Source organism: Pinus tabuliformis, chromosome 6, assembly GCF_031772625.1.
Source record: "Pinus tabuliformis cultivar Carrire ecotype Pingquan chromosome 6, CPIR1, whole genome shotgun sequence".
Lineage (NCBI taxonomy): Eukaryota > Viridiplantae > Streptophyta > Pinopsida > Pinales > Pinaceae > Pinus > Pinus tabuliformis.
In genome coordinates, this window is record NC_142292.1 from 403,486,656 (window position 1) to 403,508,816 (window position 22,161).

Consider the following 22,161-nt stretch of genomic DNA (forward strand, 5'->3'; position numbering starts at 1 on the left):
TGACCGGTTCCCTCGAGGAATGAACAATATTGCTTTGAACGCATGGGTTTATTTTTCCTAAAAAAGTAAAAGGAAAAAGAAAGAAAACATCCCTATATTTTAGGGATCCATTTTTAGCAGCTAGGGTTACATGCAAAAGATTTTTTAGAAACCTCTCGCCAAGTGTCACTTTTTCTTAGGTTTGTGGCATGCCCATCATAAGCCTCAATCTTATCAAAACTATTTATCCGATTACCCAAGAAATCCTCGCAGATGCTTTATGGATGTGGGGATTTTCCATTCCTTAATGGCTTTAATTTTGCTAGGGTCTACCTTAACTCCTTCATGAGATACAATATGACCCAAATATTCCACCTCCTGGACTCCAAAGAGACATTTGGATCTTTTTGCATATAATTGTTTCTCCTCCAATAGTTGTAGCACCTTGTCAACATGTTCAACATGATCCTTCCAAGACTTGCTATAGATTAGTATATCATCAAAAATACCAACACAAATTTTCTAAGGAATGGTTTGGAAATTGAATTCATCAAACCTTGAAATGTTGAAAGCGCATTGGTAAGGCCAAAAGGCATGACCAAAAATTCATAATGACCCTCATGAGTTCTAAATGCCGTTTTCGGAATGTCTTCAATCTTCATTCTGATTTGATGATATCCTGAACGAAGATCCAACTTGGTGAAGTAAATTGATCCATGCAATTCATCCAGTAATTCATCAATGACAAGAATGGGGAACTTATCTTTAATAATGAGCTTGTTGAGGTCCCTATAATCTGGACACATGCGCCATGATCCATCCTTCTTTTGGACCAATACTACTGGAGCTGAGAAAAAACTTTGACTCGGTTGAATTATACCAGCCTCTAGCATTTCTGCAACCATACGTTCAATTTCACTTTTTTGGACATATGGATATCTGTACGGCCTGATGTTTGGAGGAACACTTCCTGGAATCATATGAATAGCATGATCATGATCACGCATAGGTGGGAGACCTTTGGGAGTCTCAAATACCTTGGAATGATTGTCCAGGACTTTTTGGAGATCTGGAGAAATAGATGATTCCAATGTGGAAACATCTAGCGAACATAATTGTGCAATTACACCTCTTCGCTCCTTTTTTAGAAGCTTTGTCATGCCATTAGAGCTGATTACCTTTCCTGGCTTCCCTGCAATACCCCTTAATTCAACTTCCTTTCCTTCCACAGAAAATTTCATGAAAAGTTCTTGAAAATTAAAAGCTATTGTACCCAAGGATTGTAGCCATTGGACTCCTAGTACAACATCAACACCTCCCATTGGAATGGAAAGCATTGGGCTAGTCAATACATATTCTCCCATGGATAGCTTGATATTATGGCACTTTCCAGAACAATTTATTGTTCCTCCATTTGCAACCATCACTTGACACTCTGGTGCTGGATATAGGAAGCAATTCAATTCTTTTGCTACCCTACAATGAATAAAATTGTGGGTGCTTCCTGAATCAATCAACACTATTACCTTTTTCTTCTTGATTTGTCCTTCTATCTTGATGGTTTGAGGAGTGGTAATTCCCGCCAATGCATTACAAGATATGGTCGGATTTATTTGTTCTTCATCTAGGCTTTGTTCCTGGAATATATCCTCTTCTTTTGACCTTTCTTGCTCCTTTTCTTCTTCCTCTTCACAATCTATGTAGAATAATTTCTTCTCACCACATTTATGACCCTTTGTGTATTTGCTATCACAATTGTAACAAAGCCCTTTTGCTCTTTTTTCTTCCAATTTTTGTGGTGTCAACCTTGTAGGTTGTGGAAGACTATGGGCAACAACACTTCCGTCTTTATAGTTGTGAATGGTATGCTTCCTAGTTGCCATAATTTTGCTTTCCATTTTTCTTGCTAACCTGAATGCCTTCTCTAATGAATCAGGTTCCCAAAGGCGCACATCATGTTGGATATTATCCTTTAAAGACCCTATGAACACATCAATTCTATGCTCCTCTGGAATATCTTTTACCCTTATGTTCAATTTTTGGAACTCCTCAATGTGCTCCATTATTGAACCCTTTTGTTTGAGACTTATCAATTGGCTTAAAAAAGTGTTGCTTTTTGTATCCTCATAATGTGCTATCAATTCTTCCATAAAAATTGCCCAAGTGATAAATTGTTTATGAGAACAAAGCCATTGATACCATACAAACTGATTTGGTTCCAAATATAAAGTTGCCATACGTACCTTTTGTGTGTTTTGCACATTATTGAGATCAAAGAATTGCTCCATCTGTAATATCCATGTGGCGGGATCCTTGCCATCAAACTTCCTCATATCGATTTTTGGAACATGGTGAGTCTTCGATCCAACATTAGAGTCTATGGAATCATGATTAACATTTCTTTTGTTCTCATCATGAGTTTCCTTTAGTACTCTTTCACCCTTAGTGACCATTTCTTGCAGCAACTTATTCATATTTATCTTCAATTCTTCCATCTTATCATCCATGCCATCAATTTTAGCATCCATGCCATTCACCTGAGCTTCCTTGCCCTTTATCTTAGATTCCACACCATTTATCTTAGCATCTGTTAGCTTTTGTGAGCGTGACATTTGTTGCACTTGTTCTTGTAATTTTGATATATCATGTAGCATTTCTTCCTCTTCTTCATGAGTCATGCTAGAGCTTTCAGGTTCCTTACTAGATGTTTGCATTTTATTTCCTCGGGGCATCAGTTACCGATAATAATGCTTTACTATGCCCTTTGAATTCCTTCAAACCAAGCTTATGCAAAAATTAAAAAAAAACTACACACCTTTTTTTTACTTTGTAGAAGCCTGATATTGAATCTGATGTATCTCTGTAATTTCGAATCATCCAGTTCTGAAGTTGTGACCCGTAGTAGCCTTCTATTTCCTCTTTCCAATGCCACTAGTTTGATCCAAATTGAATTCTCCAAGAAATAGTTATGCACAATCTCTCGCAGTGACCTGATTATAGACTAGTTCAATAGAGCGAATTTGTATGAAGTGCCACGTGTCACTGTTTCCACCTTTGACTCTAAAAAACATTTAAAAGAAAACTACAGTCTGTCCTCTTTCTGTACCTCCTTACGAAATTTCAATCCGATGCTCAGAAAGAAAGTTATGACGATTTTCCCCAGGTCACCTGTTTTGAGTGTAATTCCGGAATCTGCAAAAAGACCAACTTCCTCAGATCATATCTCCGAAAATATTACGCGAAAACCTCTGAAATTTGGATCCAAGGTTCAACGCAATTTCTTCTCAAATGGGTTTTTCTTGCAACTTTTGAAATGTCACAGAAAAAAAGTTATAGCGAAAATGCCACGATGACCTGTTTGGAGCAGCGAAACCCTAGAATCCAAAGCTCTGATACCAAATGTTATGAAACCAGCTCAAGAAAAGATGGAAAAGAAAGATCAACGCCTTAGAATTCAGCCTCTTCGAGGGGGAAACCTCCTTTACATTACATAAATGAACAATTCTTGGATGATACAAATGACAAAACCTCCTTTCTATATATAGGAGTCTAAGGAGTCACAATACAATCCAGCCGACCTAACAATAATAATATAAAGCCACAAAAATAACAATAGAGGGATTCTATGGGCACAGAAATAATAATATGGGGGTAATAGGGTCACAAAAATATAAATAAGGGGTATAACTACAATAGTAATGGGGTAATTACTAGTATTATAGGGACCCAACATATTTCCTAATCACATGCAACATGTGACCTTTCACCTTCCTTTCCTCCTAATTTCTGTTATGTTCATAAATAAATGTGCAAAAATACATTTTTTCCTCTTTAATGCCTTAGCCATTTCCTTTTCCAATTTCCTTAGCTATAAACAACCAAATGAACACGTGCTATGATGTCTTGCCCACCATCCATCTTTGAATATGTGTCCCATCCTCCGTGGTATTTATATAATTTTTACATGGAATTTTCACTAGGGTTGTTACATTGACCATCCTTAGCAGCATGTCCTGCACTGATAGGTACTTATGATTCAGTTGAGTTTTTATGGTTTAACATATTATGTTTGCTAGCTTCTTTGCCTTCCACTCGCAAGCTGACATCCCGTAACTTGGTCATGATCTGGCTATTGTGCTCACTTGGAAAATTATGTAGAGATGGGGGGGAACCAACCTTCCTCTCCAGAATTACCCACAGAATCAAGGCAACCTGCTGATCTATAGAAATGCGCAGAGCAAGAAGGCAACATTCCCTCTGAAAATTGCACATAGTAGGCCATCACTGGGATTGCTCTCAAAATTTTTGCGAATCTGGTTGACAGTCTGGGCTTGAGACCAAAAATTATGTAGATCTTGAGTGTTAGCCAGGGCCACTCAACCCAGAAACTACGCAGAAGTCATCCAGAGGCTTGAATTTCATTGCATGTGCTCCCAAGTTGACCGGTTCCCTCGAGGAATGAACAATATTGCTTTGAACGCATGGGTTTCTTTTTCCTAAAAAAGTAAAAGGAAAAAGAAAGAAAACATCCCTATATTTTAGGGATCCATTTTTAGCAGCTAGGGTTACATGCAAAAGATTTTTTAAAAACCTCCAGCCAAGTGTCACTTTTTCTTAGGTTTGTGGCATGCCCGTCATAAGCCTTAATCTTATCAAAACTATTTATCCGATGCTTCAAAGCTCATTCTTCACTTTGATCTTGGAGATCTCGTATTCCCCATCACATCTAGGAGAATTCGGCACGCTCAACTCAGCTTTTTCCTGGTAAGTGCGTTATTCATCTCTTCTGTTGTTTTTCTGTCACTTTTTGCACTTCGGTTTGTGTGAGTGTTGTTTTCATGGTTTTATTGAATGCTTACTGTAATTTTAATGCATGTTATCTTGTAGAAGATCCGTTTCAAGTTTTACATTGCATCTCATTGTTGTCGCATGGATGACACTGTTTTTGTACTAACGATCACTGTTGTGGCGTCTCGCTTCACAAACTTACATGTTTCCTATTTATTAAATCTTGCACTCACTATTTTCATGTGTGATCATTCAATCTTGTTTACACTTAGCTTCATACGTGCTTTCGACCTTTACATGTTTTCAATCACCCATCGGTGGGTCCGGGCTACCTTGGCCCCGATGTTGCCTTGCCTAGCTTCCACTGTGCATTTCTAAGAGTGAAGACTCTACCTTCCTTGAAGGAATTGCATAGATCTATCATAACATCGACCTCCCAAGCTCGCTCTATGCATTTGTGAGAGGCAGTTCCCTGTTGGCACATGAAATTTGCCCAAATACAGTAGTCAAGGTGACTGAAATTGTGCATTGCATAGTTTTAGTCATCAGCAGGCCAAGATGTTTTTTTCTCTACGCAGTTCCAGCAGTTAGTCAGCCCAATGACAATCCAGAATGTTCTTTGTGTAGTTTTGTTAGTGAGTCTCCCAACCACCTGGCGGAAATTACGCAAATCTTCGTGTTAATCACCCAGGTGTGTTGCATGTCAGTGCTCAAGTTGTTTTGGTTTTCAACTGACAAATTGCTTTCCCTGAGTGTTGTCCTATCTCCAGGTATCACACGTGTTCATTCATCTCTTAGCATGATAGGTATAATGGCTTCCAAGAGAGAAGGGTCAAAGGACACCATTGAGAGTGAAACTGAGATGCAGTCGAGCAAGTGTCTATGAGCTTTCCCATCTATGAAGACAGTAAGCTATTTATAGACAAGGGGATTGAGATGATATTCTAGGATATCAATGACATCTTTTTGGGCACATTTGGGGACAATTTGGAGGACCGCAGGGTTTATGTCAACATCAAATATTCTGGCTTGTACTGGATTGCATGAAGGTATCCTATGTTTCCATGCATAGACATGAACCACTGGATTGTCTCGCATATTGATCTAGAGAAAATGGTGTTGAGCAATGTCATTGGAAAAAAAATTGTTACTTTCAGGGCGAAGGACTTTTAGTAGATGTATCACTTGCTGCAACCAGTGATCACGATGTATACACCATTCACTAGATCCAGTAGCAGTGCAAACTCAAGAGAAATCTTGAAGAGCTGGGTAAAAGAGCCATCTAAGTGAAGGACAACGCCCAACCAAGTTTACAAGAAAAGGATATGGTGGAAGGCATATAAGCTCTTGGTCATATTTTCATGCCACTTATACGTCCAGGAGAGCACATAAACCATCCTACAGAGTTGGGTGATTGTGTTGGATCAGTTGGTGAATGAAGGAGGACATTTCAAATCATCTGACATGTTGGCTCTCCGATTAAAGGAACAAGTAGCAGAAGCTCGGAATCTGCCCAAGGGTCAGCAAGCAAATATTTTCATGTTTGGTTACACACTTGATGCTATCATTAACAGTTCCCCGACTTGGGTTGGGCATGTACACCTTCAGAAACCTTTGTGCACACCTATTGCAGGTTTTTCTCTAAGTGCACCTTCCATGGGTTGTCATACATCTATGAGACCACTTCATCAACATGGTATAAAGGATGATATTTGAGTAGGCTCCGCCTTGCATGTCATAGGTAGTGATGGAGGCATTGAGTGACATAGCAGATTGGTATACCTCACCCCTTGGCACCTTCATATGGATGTATAACATGGATATGACTCCACATGTTTTACCAAAATTTTCCATTAATAAGTTAATCATGCAAGAAGTGTCATATCTCATCTTGACAGGGTTGTCAATGAGACTACACAGGAAGAAGAAGGCACCTTGTCCAGCTCTTCCTTTGTGGATCAGGTTATATGAGATCCAGAATCTCAATCGTGCTAAGGCCGAGATGGATAAATTCAAGAGGTCCACCTTCGGCACCAGAAGTTTCAATCCATATGACTCGCATTTCTTAGTGAGGGACCACTATACGAGAGTGTATCATCCTTGGATCCACAGGGCATGTCATTTGCTTCGGGAAGACCCATGGAGATATTGTTACAACTTCTCTAGGATCAATGAACCGGTCATAATGGTTGTAGAGTGGTTAGTAGTGTAGAAGGCAACAACATCTCAGAGAGCAGCATCATCAGCAAGAGCAGAGGATAGCAGACCTGTGCTTGACAAAGAAGAGAGGAAGGTTGCTAACAGTGTAAAGGTGGAGAAAAGGTGTAAGTTCAAAGCAGATCCACTTGTGTTAAAAGTAGCTCCAGAGATTTAGTCAAAGAGGTGACAAAAAAACATAATGATTGCAGAAAGGAAAAGAGAGAAGCAAAAGCTAGACGATGCATGAAAGTAGTTATAGGAGTTAAAGCAACAACTGAGGGAAGAACAAGAGCTACGAAGAAGAGAGAAGGAAGCGCAGTAGGAACAAGAAAAATAGGAGGCACAACATGCACATATTGATGAAACTGCACCCATAGAGGTTATTGATTCATCCGAACAACTGGCACATAACAGAAAGGGTGATAAATCACAAGAGAAATACTTTTCTAAGGAGATTGAATAGATGCTAGAGCAGATGGACACAGATATGGTTCAACCCAAATTAGATAAAAACATTTAACCTCATGCCCCAAAACCAAGAGGTCACCCCACCAACTTCACCAGATCCAGAAGCAGAGCAAGTTCCAAATGATTAAGGAGACAATTAAAAATTTTAAGACAATCTGGAAATGGATATACACAACATATCTTTCGACGAGTTCTACAGTGATGCAGGGTGCCTACTCCAGATTTTCATGTATCTCCTACACAGTTTGAAGAATGAGTGGTTGTGTTCGATGTGTGCATACATCTAGCTGCATTGGTTGATGCTACCAAAGCATATGCCGAAGCCAACAACTCGAGTGTTAGATTCTTGATAGCTGAGAATGAGCACATAGCTAAAGAACTACAATTGGCCAAGGAGAGAGAAGAGAAAGTTACAACATCTACCATAGTAGATTTGAGGATAAAGATACTAGATGAAGTATCATCTCTCGAGATAGTCACGTAGAAGTTGTAATTCAGGTTCGTCGCTATGCATAAGTCAGTTGTCCATCTCAACGGTTTGCAGAAGCATTATGCTAGGAGAGCATGCATCTTTTCATACCTACACACTATTATCAATCACATGAAAATAAGGAAAATGAGGTACAAGGGAGGTCCATTAAGATTTCCAAATATGATGAAGCCAAAGGCAGTGCGTTCTCAAACTAGCTCCCAAAAGATAGAAAAAATAGATCAATGCCTTAGAAATCAGCCTCTTTGAGGGTCCAACCTCATTTACATTACACAAATGAACAATTCTTGGATGATACAAAGGATAAGACCTCATTTCTATATATAGGAGTCTAAGGGGTCATAATGTCATCAGAGCCAACATAACAATAATAGTGTAAGGGCACAACAATAACAATAGTGGGCTTCTATGGGGCACAATAAGAACAATATGGGGACAACATGGGAAAAAAAATATAATAATGGGTTGCACTAATAAAAATAAGTGGTTACACTAGTAGTTGATCTGAAATGGGGGTTTGATAACTTGTTATGCTTACAAGAGCCTCCCACTCAGTCAAACAAATAAATGATCTAGCTTATATATGACATTTATGGAATCAAATACTTGAAATAAGGGTACATTTTCTTTCAACTGTTTAAGTGCTTTAAGTCCATTTATTTTTGCTGATAGTAAACACATATAATAGCCATATAATGCAGCAAATAAAAATAAACACATAACAACAAATTTAATCTAGAAGTTCACCCGAATATCATGGGCTACGTTTCCTTGAGATTTTGTCATCTTGACTTGGCTCTTTGGGATTATGGCAAAGTTTCTTTTACAAATTCCAAACTTAACTCCAAAGGTTACTGAACTGAACCAATGTGCTTAGAATACCATCTACATCCTTGTCATGGTTGTCATCACTTTGTAAACAAATCTAATCTCCCTAAGACTTGATTCCTTCAATTAGTGCTCTAAGCTACCCTGAGCTTCTTGATGGCACTAACTCCTTCAAAATCCTTTAATTGTCACTAAAACCTCATCTTCTATCTCAATGCATATCAGACACCGAACATAGACTATTCATTTGCTGAAAATGAGCACTGCATCCCCAAACTAGGCCTTCTTCCATGGTTGGAACTAGGTTGCCTAAAATTTCCCTGTAGCAACTCAACCTTTAGAAGTCTTCAAATTCTTTTGAAAATACCTTCAATGGATTTAGAATGCTCATTATAGTCAAGAATGACTATTGGCTTGTTGAGAATGAGTACTGGAAGCTCCTACAACTACCTCCAACTCTTGGTGGCCCTGAGATCCAAAATCTCCCTGGATAAAAATCTCTATGAAGATGACTTCTTCAGCTTCTCAAGACTATTCCATTGGCTTCAGAAAGCTACAATTATCCTAGCTACCCTCTTGTTTCACTCCCTTTGGTTGAAAACTTCTCTTGGAGTTCATTTAGTCCATATCCCCTAGGATACTCCACTAAATTTGGTGAACTGGCACATAACTCCAGTTAAATTTAGCAATTCTCCCTTTTTAGCCACTCCGCCAAGCTAAACCATTGGCGGTGACTGTTACCATAACTGTTTAGGTTTGCATATGCTGGTTTTATAATCCTTAGCGGTTAGGGATAATGCCGCGTATATCTGGCGGTCAGTTAACATGCAACCACGTGTTACTGAGTTTTCAAATGGCGGTTAAATCATGGGGTCATGTGAACTGTTTTTGGGGACCACTGGCAGGTAATACTGTTGGCGGGTAAGACCGCTGGCAGATATAACCCCCAATCCATATCCAGTTATAACATAAATATATAATTTAATCCATAGATGTTAAGAAACACCGTCGGGCAGAGGTGGTAGAGTGTTGTCCTGTCTTGCCAGAGGTCGCAGGTTCGATTCTGTTGGACCCCAACAAAATTTTAGACAACCATTCCAGGGCCACGTGGTGGCCTCTGGGCTTGCCACATGTCGGCACCTGATTGGTCCCCTGAAGGGAATATTCTAGGGAATATTTCTTGGAATATACCTTTCTTTTATATTTACAAAAACCAAATTAATCTTGGTCAAATGTCCATAAATTGCAGTTTACTAGACTTTTCAAATTGCGATAATTCCTTCATACTATGTTGGTTTTTCTAACCGTTTGCGGCACCAGAATCAAGAAGATTATGTCTATCCAGTCACTCAGGTTCGACACTCTTTCAAACACTTTGAAATTTGAGCTATCACTAAGGTCCTTGATCAATATCTAATCAGTAGTATAGGGACCTAACATGACTCTCTCCTTCAAAAAGTGTTTTCCTCAATGCTTGAGTAGTTGTATAAAATTCTCATCCTCCCATGTGTAATCTACACCAGGTAAGTTATTCCACTTGATGAGATACTCTGAAATTGATCGATTTCGTACCTATCGGGTTTTGGTTTCTGTGATTGTTTCAGGTTCCAATATGATTTTTCCTTCCTTGTCAAGTTCCCACAATATTGTTTGAACTGGGATCTTGTCACTTATAGACTTCTTTAACAATGAAACACGCAAGAGTGGGGGCACTCGGGAAGATGTAGGAAGCTCCAAATTGTATGCCATAGTACCAATCCTTTGGAGCACCTTGTAAGGACCATAGTACTTTGGTTATAATTTATTATCCTTCTTAGCTTGCTTGAGGGAAATTTGTTTCTATGGTTGTATTCATAAAAATAACGAGTCGCCTATATCAAAACTTATTTCGTGTGATGTTGATATGCTTGTTGTTTCATTCGATTTTATGCCAAAGTGAGGCTATCCTTTAAGAGTTGGAGAACTTGTTGTTTTTGAGGGTCTACCTGAACACCTTCAAGAGATACAATATGACCCAAGTGTTCCACCTTTTTTACTCCAAAGAAACATTTGGAGTTTTTTTCATATAATTGTTTCTCATCCAACAGTCTGAGTACTCTATCAACATGTTGAACATGATCCTTCCAAGACTTGTTGTAGATTAGTATATCATCAAAAAATACTAACACAAATTTTCTAAGCAAGGGTTTGAAAATGGAATTCATCAAACCTTGGAATGTAGAAGGTGCATTGATAAGGAAAAAAGGCATGACCAAAAATTCAAATGATCGTCATGAGTTCTAGATGTTGTTTTCAGAATGTCTTCAGTCTTCATTCTGATTTGATGATATCCTGTATGAAGGTCCAACTTGCTAAAGTAAATTTGTCCATGCAATTCGTCCAATAATTCATCAATGAGAGGAATGGAAAATTTGTATTTAACAGTGAGCTTGTTGAGTTCTCTATAATCCAGACACATGCACCATGATCCATCCTTCTTGTGCACCAATACTACTAGAGCAGAGAAATAACTTTGACTAGGTTGAATTATACCAACCTCTAGCATTTCTGCAACCATATGTTCAATTTCACTGTTTTGTGCAAAGGGATATCTATAAGGCCTGAGGCTTGGAGGAACACTTCCTAGAAAATGAATAGCATGATCACGATCAAAAATAGGTGGGAGGCCTTTGGGAGTCTCAAATACCTTGGAATGGTTGTCCAAGACTTTTTGGAGATATGGAGAAACAAATGATTTTGACGTGGGAACCTCTAGCAAGCATAACTGTGAAATTACAGCACGTTGTTCTCTCTTTAGAAGCTTTGTCATGCCCTTAGAGTTGATTATCTTTTCTAGATTCCTTGTGATACCCCTTAATTCAAATTTCTTTCCTTCTGAAAAAAAATTCAAGTAGAGTTTTTGAAAATTAAAATTTATCGTACCCCAAGATTGTAGCTATTAGACTCCTAGTACAAGATCAACACCACCCATCGGAATGGAAAGTATTGGACTATTCAAAACATATTCTCCCATGGATAGATTGATATTATGGAAATTTCCAGAGAAATTTATGGTTCTTACATTTGCAACCATCACTTGACACTGTGGTGATGGATATAGGAAGCAATTCAATTTCTTCGCTATCTTACAATGAATAAAATTATGGGCACTGCTCGAATCAATCAACACTATTACCTTTCTCTTCTTGATATATCTTTATATCTTGATAGTTTGAGGAGTGGTAATTCCTGCCATTAAATTACAATATATGGTCGGATTATTTTCTTGATGCTCGATGTGATATTTCACTTCTTGAACCTTTTTCTTCTTGATATGTCCTTCTATCTTGAGAGTTTGAGGAGTTGTAATGCTTGCCAATTCTTTACAAGATATGATCAGATTCATTTCTTCTTTCTTTGGGGTTGGTCCTTGGGCTATATCCTCTTCTTTTGACTTTTCTTGATCCTTTACTTCCTCCTCTTCACAATCTATGTAAAATAATTTATTCTCAGTACACTTATGACCTTTAGTGTATTTTCTATCACAAAAGTAACAAAGCTCTTTTTCTCTTTTTTCTTCCAATTTCTGTAGTGTAAATGTTGTAAGTTGCGGAAGGCTATGAGTAAAAACACTTCCATATTTATAGTTGTCAGTGGTAGGATTCCTTGTTTCCATAAATTCGCTTTCAATTTTTCTAGACAACCTAAATGCCTTCTCCAATGAATCAGGTTCCCAAAGACGAACGTCATGTTGAATGTTATCCTTTAAATTCCCTATTAAGGCATCAGTCTTTTGCTTCTCTGAAATATCATTTACCCTTATATTCAATGTTTGAAAGTCCTCAATGTGCTTTGTCATTGAACCCTTTTGTTTGATATTTATCAATTTGCTAAAGAGGGTGTTGCTATTTGTAACCTCATAATGTGCTATCATTTCTTCCATGAAAATTGACCAGTGACAACTGGTTTACAAGAAAAAAGCCCTCTATACCATAAAATTTGATTCGATTCTAAATATAAAGATGCAATACATACCTTTTGTAATAGTTTTACATCATGCAGATCAAAATATTGTTCTATATGTAGTCTCCAATTTATCTGATCCTTCCCATCAAACTTCCTCAAATCTCCTTTTCTTGATTTTAGGAGCTCGATCATGAAACGTCTGTAACTCTGTAATTCTTGATCTCCAAGGTTTGAAATTGTGACCTGCAGTAGCCCTCTGCATCCTGTTTCCAAAGCCACTAGTATGATTGAAATTAGATTCTCCAAGAAAGACTTATGTCCAATGTCCAAAAATGACCTACTTATATACCTTTTCAGTAGAGGGAACTTGTATGAAGTGGCACAAGTTATTGTTTTGACCTTCGAACTAGAAAAAAAATAAACAGAAAATTAAAGTTCATCCTCTTGTTGTAGTTTATTACACCATTTCAATTTGATTCTCAGAGAGAACGTTAGGATGATTTTCCCTAGGTCAATTGTTTGGGATGTAATTCAGGAGCCTACAGAAAACCTAAATGTCTTGGATTGTATCTCCGCAAGTATAGCAAAACAACATTTGAAATTCAAATTCGAGCTTCACCATGATTTCAAATAAAATGGGTTTTCATTTTAGAGTCTAAACCTTAATAGAAAGAAAATTATTGAAAAAATTCCACGATGGCCTATTTGAGATGGAATTCTAAAGCTTGCAAAAACCCTAACTTCCTCAGATCATATATATGAAAATGTAGCTTGAAAAGATCAGAAATTCAGACTTGAGGTTTAGAACACTTTCGGCTCAAATGGGTTTTTTTATAACTTCTTAGACTATGTAGAAAAAAGTTATATCGAAAAGGCCACGATGACCTGTTTGGAGCAGCGAAACCCTAGAATCCCAAGCTCTAATACCAAATGTTATTTAACTAGCTCACAAAAAGATAGAAAAGATAGATCAATGCCTTAGAAATCAGCCTCTCCGAGCGGGAAACCTCCTTTACATTACAGAAATGAACAATTCTTGGATGATACAAATGATAACACCTCCTTTTTCTATATAGGAGTTTAAGGGGTTATAATGAAATCAAAGCCGACATAAAAATAATAATGCAAGGGCACAACAATAACAATAGTGGGCTTCTATGGGCACAATAATAACAATATGGGGACTACATGGGCACAACAATATAATAAGGGGGTTGCACTAATAACAATAATGGTTTACACTAGTAGTATAGGGACCTAACACAATGGAGTTGAAGGCACGCATCTCGAGTTAGATATAGAACTATGAGGAACTCTTGCAGCTCATCACCAACTTACTGGCTTCACATGAATGAGTGTTCAGTAGAATGGATGTGATTGTATGCATGTATGTGATCCCATCCATTGGCACACTCACCAAGGCGAAGACAGAGAACCAAGTTCGACTGGAGCTAGATATGTACTTTGATCAGTTGATGTGCATAGCCAATAGCACAGACTTGCAGATGAGAATAGACATTATGCACCAATATGTTGTTATTCTGGCTACACTCAAGGCTATGATGCACATGTTCTCTGATGAGTTGGATAGAGGTGCCAAATCAGTGTACCTGTATGCAATGAAGGCAAGCGTTCTCTTTCAAAAGGATGTCACCACAGAACATGCAGGCACCATAACAGACTACTAAGCTTGGTATCAATTCGCCACCATCGATCATCGAGAGGATGTCGAAGAGTTAGTCTTCCCATAGTTTTTTGAGTGTAGATATTTCTTACATATATTACTCAAACCCACTTTTGTCTCACATGGGTACATGTGGACATAGTATGATAAACATGTTGTAAAGTGAAAAACCAAGTGTCAATAATAAAATGTAACAATCATGTGTAAGTTGAAGAGTCATGAGGGTAGGTGAAGAATCACAAGGGGGAATGTGAAGGGTAACCCCACCCTTCTCTATTTATAGAACCTCATAACTCATTGTACATACTTTTGGGAGCCAAGATTCCTATAGATATAGCTTAGATAAAGCTTGGAGGAGCAGACTTCTCCACAATGCAGAGCTAATACATCTCTTTGGAGGAGCAAGCGAGAGTGACTATAATATTATGCTATTATGGCTAGTGACTGCCATGGTTGTATGTATGATTGGATCTTTCACTCTTATAATATAATAGAGCCAACGCATTTCATGCATATCTTTTTATTGTAGTTCATCTATCATGGTTACTTTAATGATGTATGTAGTTGTAATTTACACATGTATGTATGGACTATTGTCTATGTGTTCGTATGAATCTTATCGAAGCGTGTTGTTGATATAACCCATCACTTTGGAGCGTTGGCTATCCTACTTTCCATCTCATGATGTCTTTATGCTCATATGTTCCCTTTTAAGTGACATGTTATCATAGATTTTTAAGGGGTGCACTCATCCCCCCTTTCGCGTGTTAGAGTCTTTCATGCACCTTCGTTGACTTTATGCAAGGTCACACCATTGCTACTAACAAGGACATATTACTTACCTCTCTACGCAGCCGTGGTCAAGGTGATACCTTACTACCCACTCCTAGGGCTCCTACACCAAACAATCTCAGTTCTAGTTGGAACGTCTTACCGTGGAGATCCCTTGACATGTTGATGTGTCCAACACCATCAACAAGATGCTAACACCATATGAGATATTTAGTTTGGTTGGGGTGAGGTAGTTGAGACTTCCTACAAGCTATCTGTACTTACATGCATCCTCAAATTCATTCCCTTCTTTTGATGTAAGATTCAATTTCCTTTCCATTGGAGTGGAAAGCGAGTTACATCCTTCCATGCTAAATGTGTCAATAGTTCTCCAATGTTCTTTTTTTTTGGAAATGAATATGTATTTTGGATTTTGAATGACTTCAATGCCCAAATATGAAGATGTCCCAAGACTATCATTTTAAAACCTTTTTTTACTTCTTTCTTTATAGATCCAATATATGTTTCATTTTTTCTAGTTATTAGTAAATCCATTTAAAATACTACAAGATACACAATTGTTTTGCAAACTTTTTTCGACAAACAAATTTGCATCATCACTGTTGTATTGTTTGAAGTTCACCTTCTACTTCTCATACCATGCTCATGATTCATGTTTTAGACCATACAAGGATTTCATGAGTTTCCATATATTTTGTTTAATTAAGAATCACTAATCAAATGTATGATAACAAAATAAAAACAAATGATTAGATGCAGTTTTTTTAATTTTATAAATCAAAATCAAAATTTATAAATTATAATAACCATCAAATCTATATTTATCAATTAAAATAATATCAAAACCTTATTTTCTAACAACACAATTAAAATATTTCATTTTCATTTAAAAAAAAAAAAACAACAAAGACAACTTTATTTACAAATTAGTTATCAATTTTATCCCTTTTAGATAGATTGATTAATTAAAAGAAATGACATATGAAATGATTTATAGGCATGTGGTATTGATAATCCATGTTAATGTGCCATGATATTGTAACAAACCCTATTTACTCATTAAAATTTTTCATAGAAAAATGGTTGAAACATCATAGTTATTGTTACATATTTTTTTAATGTATATATTTTTTAAATAGTGGGAAAACTTATGATAACTCAATTTTCAAACCCACAATGGGGACATATGCATCACTACTTATTATCTATAAATTCTAGTTGTTTAATCACTCTTATTAGAGAAAGCAAATACCGCATATTATAGTTTTCTAGCAGTATGTAAGGGGTGAAACTCATCACTCTTATTAAAAAAAAAATGTACCACTTATTATTGTTTGCTAGTTGTTTGTAACGGGATGGCTTTCACTCCTCCCAAATGCCTCTAGGTGTGGGGTCGTTAAAGTATTTCATTCTAAAGAAGACACACAATTAGCCAAGCAAAAATAGTTTTAGGGCATACTCCAAGCCCCCTCCCCCCTCCCCCCCACACACAAACACACACACACACACATATATATATAAATATAAATATAAATTATATAGTTAATATCAACCATAATAACAAAAAAAAATTGTTGTTGACTATATGTAATAGTTTAATTGAGAATGTCTTTTATAAAATAGTATATAAATCATGAAATTTAATATTTAAATTTCTTATATATATATCTATATATATATATATATATATATATATATATATATATATATATATATATAGATATATAAATAATTTAATTAATTTTTTAACAATCTTAAATATATTATAAAATAAATATAAAATCTATAGTAATAAAATTATAATTTAATTAATTCTTTTAATTTTTTATAATGTAAATGTTTTGTTCTTTTGAATTGATTTGATGACTATACCATTTATGACTTGCAAATTTAGTAATCCTAAATCTTATAATTTAATACATTTACACCGACAAATAGTGCGTTTCAAGTGTTTGACTACCTTGGGACTCTCTTTTGAAGAAATGATATAAGCTTTATATGGTAGCTGCTGAGGATTGTTTACATCTATTCATTCTCTATATTTTTGCTCAAGACATTTGGAAACAGGTGATTTCATTTTTCTCAGGACATTTAGAAATGGGTGATTTCATTTTTGGGATTATAGGTTGAAGTGGAGCATATTTTTGTGGAAATTTGCATTAGTTATTGGAAATTGAAAAATCATGTTTATAGAGCCATTTCTCTATATTTTCTAGAGTATTTAATGCATATATCTCTGAAATGCAAAATCATGCTTATAGAGCAATTCCTGTCCATGTCTTCTTGGGGTGTTTGGCGTACTTGATGCATATATCTTTGAAGCATCCTCCCATGATGCATTTTTTATTTCCCTCCATACCATGGCATATTTCATGGAGGTGGAGCCATGGTTCCCTAAGGCTTCTTCCCGGTCTACTATTTCTCATGCTCAAAATGCATATATCTTTGAAGCATCCTCCCATGAGGCGTTTTTTATTTCCCTCCATATTGTGGCATATTTCATGGAGGTGGAGCCATGGTTCCATAAGGCTTCTTCCCGTAGTCTGCTATTTTTTCTGATCTCACCAATACCTTTCTTATTTTTTTCTTTGATGAGATCTTTCCTAATGAGTGTTGCAAGTGTCGAGTGTCTCCATATTGACTCGCTTCTATCCTTTAGCTTTACATGGCACATATTTACAGAGCAGAATGTAGAAGCTGATGCCCTCTCCAAACATGCTCTCAGCTTTAGATGGCACATATCTACAGAGAGCATAATGTGGAAGCCGATGCGCTCTCCAAATGTGCACTCTCACTTTTCTGTGGTTACATGTTTTTTGAACAAATAGTAGATGGATACATTTGAAATGAGGGCTCTTTTGCGTTGTTTTTGTTTGGGCCTTCATTTCCTTTTAGTGGGGGGTTTAATGTTTTCATCATATATATCCTTCTATATTGCTTAGGGTTTCCCTTGATGGCATATCTCCTTGTTACGCCGATAGGTTTCCCTCCTATTGGAGTTGGAAACTTTAATCATTTTCTTAATTAATCTTTTTGATCAGATGGCCTAAATTGAAAGATGGCAGTATATATTAGTGGTTGCCGCTATATCAATGGATATAATTCACACCACTAACTTACTTGCATGTCTAAATCACATGTTTAAAGCATACTTAAATTAATTTTTTACAAAGAATTATTAAAAATTTACCATACCATTTGTTAATCGCCACCTATTATGATTAAGATGAAGTGGAAAGATTAAAAATGGTTGTGAAATGTACGAATTGCCATCACCATCCATTTCAATTACCTTAGGAACACCAACAGTTTCAATTCTGCCTAGACATCACTCACTGTTTCAATTCTCCTATACGAAATGTGGCTAGAGGGATGTAAGACATTGATTTAGCATGGAAATCACTAACAGTTTCAATTTCATATAGCCATCACTTACTATTTCAATTGACCTCCTCCATGCAGATGTTTCAATTGGCCTCCTCCATGCAGATAACCACACATTAGATGGAGCGACACATTAGATGAAGCTTCGCTCGATGGATGCAACATAGTGTATGTCCCGAAAATGTAAGATAGTGTATGTTAGGAACTATGCGTGTAATGAAAATTGATACAGTTACAGAGATTTAACGGATGAATGCATGATTCCATCAAATACATGGGAAGAACTCTTGTTAAGGGGATATGCCATGAAGGCTGGCCGTTATGGATGAACTGTGTAACCCGAAGCAGAGTCTAGCGCTTGCTCTTATATTAATTATTGCCGATTTTTTGCTCCTCGATACCTATCACGTCAATATGGTGCTATCATTTATTTCACAAAAAATCATGGATTTCCTTCGCCTGTTCCCTCTCTATCAATACATGAACACCAGTCCCACAACCCTCACCCTCGATCGAATCAATTGGCGGAATTCCTTATAACAGTAGCTCTGTCCATAAGGTGATTGAACCTAATATCAGTGAATCTTTTCTATTTTCTCATTGATAATTGTCAACAGTATTCTAAGAAATATTTTAGATGGATCAGCCAGTTTTAATAATATTTTACGATACTTTTATAATAATTCCTAGTTAATTTAATGGGTTTTAAGAAATGGGAACATAATTGAATTGAATTTTGTTTTGTGGATGGATGCATGGTAAGCAATGCAGAAGGGGAGGCATAATGTTCGAAAGGTCGAAATCAACCTGAGACATGCTCGGGTATCCATAAGGAAAGAAATTTTAGAAAGGGAACAGAAACTGGAGCTAGGGGATTTCTCTGTTCCAACCGGCGACATCTAATGAAATTCTCGTGCCTTTTCGTAGTAAAAATTTATTTCAAGAATATATATACACACACTGGTTCATTATATCTTAGATACATGGATTTCGGTCACTATTAGTAGAGCTTATTTGATTTGAATTTTTCTTTTTTTTGTCATCAAGAGTTACAGGGAACTGGAGAAGTGTTTCAAGATCTTCGTATACTGGGAGGGGGAACCACCTCTGGTACAGGATGGACTGTGTGTAGCTATCTATACAATAAAGGTAGATTCATTCACGATTCAATCATGGCCATTGGATCGTGAGTAAATTACAACCTTTGGATCGTGAAAGTGGTTTCGTCATAGTGGAAGTGGTTTTCAGGTGAGCGAAAAGCCGTAAGTTATATTGAAGGGCAGTCGCCTGATCCCATTAAACGTTTGACACATATCACGAGGTTGAATAGAGAAACCACTTTATCAGGCTGTCAATTCCCGTGTTACTTGTCTGCCCAAAATAGATGTGTACCATCGAATCCACTATGCGTAGATCGACGGTGGAGGATTGATGTGTCAGTTTAAATGTTTGGAGTGAATGCTGACCATTAGACTAGAGAATAATTGGATGGTGGAGATCAACCAATTGGAGATCGGAGATATAGAATGACAGCAGAAAGGCAATGGACCAAAAGACGGATCCACTGATAATTATGGTCGCAGATGTATAAAATTTGAGATCTGGATAAAACGTTCAGAGTGGGGTTTTCTTTGGCTTTCCCGTGTTTCTATGTATTTTGGTAAACAGTTATGGTCCCAGGTTTTTAAAGCCTAACACATTTGAAGAACGCTTCCGATAAGATTTTGAGGGTGTAAACAATAGACCCATGACTGATAATTGTTAAAGTAATTCCTTATGGCTAAAGTAACAAAAGTTTGATTACATTAATATTAACATTAAGTTTGATGGAGATTACATTAACATTGTTGCCCACAAATACCCATTTGCAACGGTTCATGGGAGCATCACCAGTTTAAATATAGTTTTATTGGTAACTCTAATAGTTCAATGTCAATTGGTTATTGTTGAAATTGTTGTGCATTAGGGAAACTTCTATTCTTGTTTAGTGATTATATTGTCTGGCAATAAGGTTATTGTTGAATTTGTCATGGACTAGAACCATGAGCTAGAGACATATGTTTGTTACCAGATGTCGTTGATAAAGTAGTTGTTCCAAAAATTCTCATTGTATTAAATATTTTTGTCTTGTTTTTGGCATATGTAGGGGCCTTATGCATCTGAAGGAAATCCATTGTTGTAATAAAAAAACTTTGTTTATATAATTAGTGTTGGTTTCTAAATTTACAGTGACAAATAAATTGGTTTTATCTCAAAACATATTAATTTTAATTCATATAGAATTTCTTTTATAAATTGTTTACATGTTTTTTTTTTATGAATTAAGGTTTTAGACACATGAGTTTCCATTCATCTATTTATCCAGATATCATAGTAGTATTGAATGTTAATAAATAAATATTTTAAAATTATATTTAAACCGATTTTATAGTCTATATTGTAAATTTTCTTATTTTAAATAATTACTGCATATAAATATAATTATTTTATATAATCCACATTTTCCATTAATCTATTTATATATAATAGTAGTATTGAATGTTAATAGATATAACAGAAGTATTGAATGTTAACAGATAAATGTTTTAAACTTTTTTTTTTGTAAGGTTCAGCGAGGCTTTATATTAATGAAATGCAATATAATACATGATGTAGAGTGGGAGTTGATGGGACCTCTCTGTGTCTGCCTTTTAACAGCTGAGCTGGTCTAGTCTCTGCTCTCATTCTCTCCTTTCTCTTTTTTTCCCGAGTGGATCTCTTGCAGCTTGTATGGTTGTCAGTAAATGGATATTTGGAAGAATCAGCGGAGCCCGGCATTTGCTAAGCTTGCTGGTCTACATTGTTTATGGTGTGGAATTTCTCTCTGAGTTCCCCCTCCTCCAGGTCTTGCCAGAGGATATGATAGTCTTTCCTGTTGGACTGAACGCACGCATTGGCTATGGTGTCAGCCAACTTGTTTGCAGTTCTTCTGACTGCTTGAAAGGTGATGCCTTGAATGTTGCTGAGATGGACTTGCAGATCCTCCAGAATTGCCGAGATCCTCCAACTGGGTGTGATCCTGTCCACTTGCATGCCGTTTTGAAGTTTCCTCATCATCTTGATGATTATTCTAAGTCTCCTTCCGCTATCAGGGGTAGGAATTGGTAGTGGTCAGCCAAGGTGATGCCTTTGATGAGAGCAATCAGTTCTGCAATCTTATTGGTGTTATTTTCCAGATTGCCATGGTAAATGAGCTGGATGTTTCCCATATGGTCCCTGATTGCTCCGCCGTATCCGGCTTTTCCCGGGTTTTGCTTTTCTGTGCCATCGATGTTCCCCATTTTTCTCGCTTCATCGCTTGCATGGTTTGGTTCGTGCCTGTTGGATTGGTTCGGGCTTGGAGTTTGAGGATTTGGACAATCCTTTGATCCTTTGGAGACAGGCTCCCCTCTTGCTGCATTATGTCCATGGCGTGGATTGTTTCTGTAATTAACTGCCTTGATATTTCCATTAACCTATCCACTGTCATCGCAAAGTTTTTAAATATTCTAGCATTGCGCTCTTTCCAGAGGATCCAGACCATGGCCCCCGAAATGAGGTTCCATGCCTTGTTGATCAGATTATT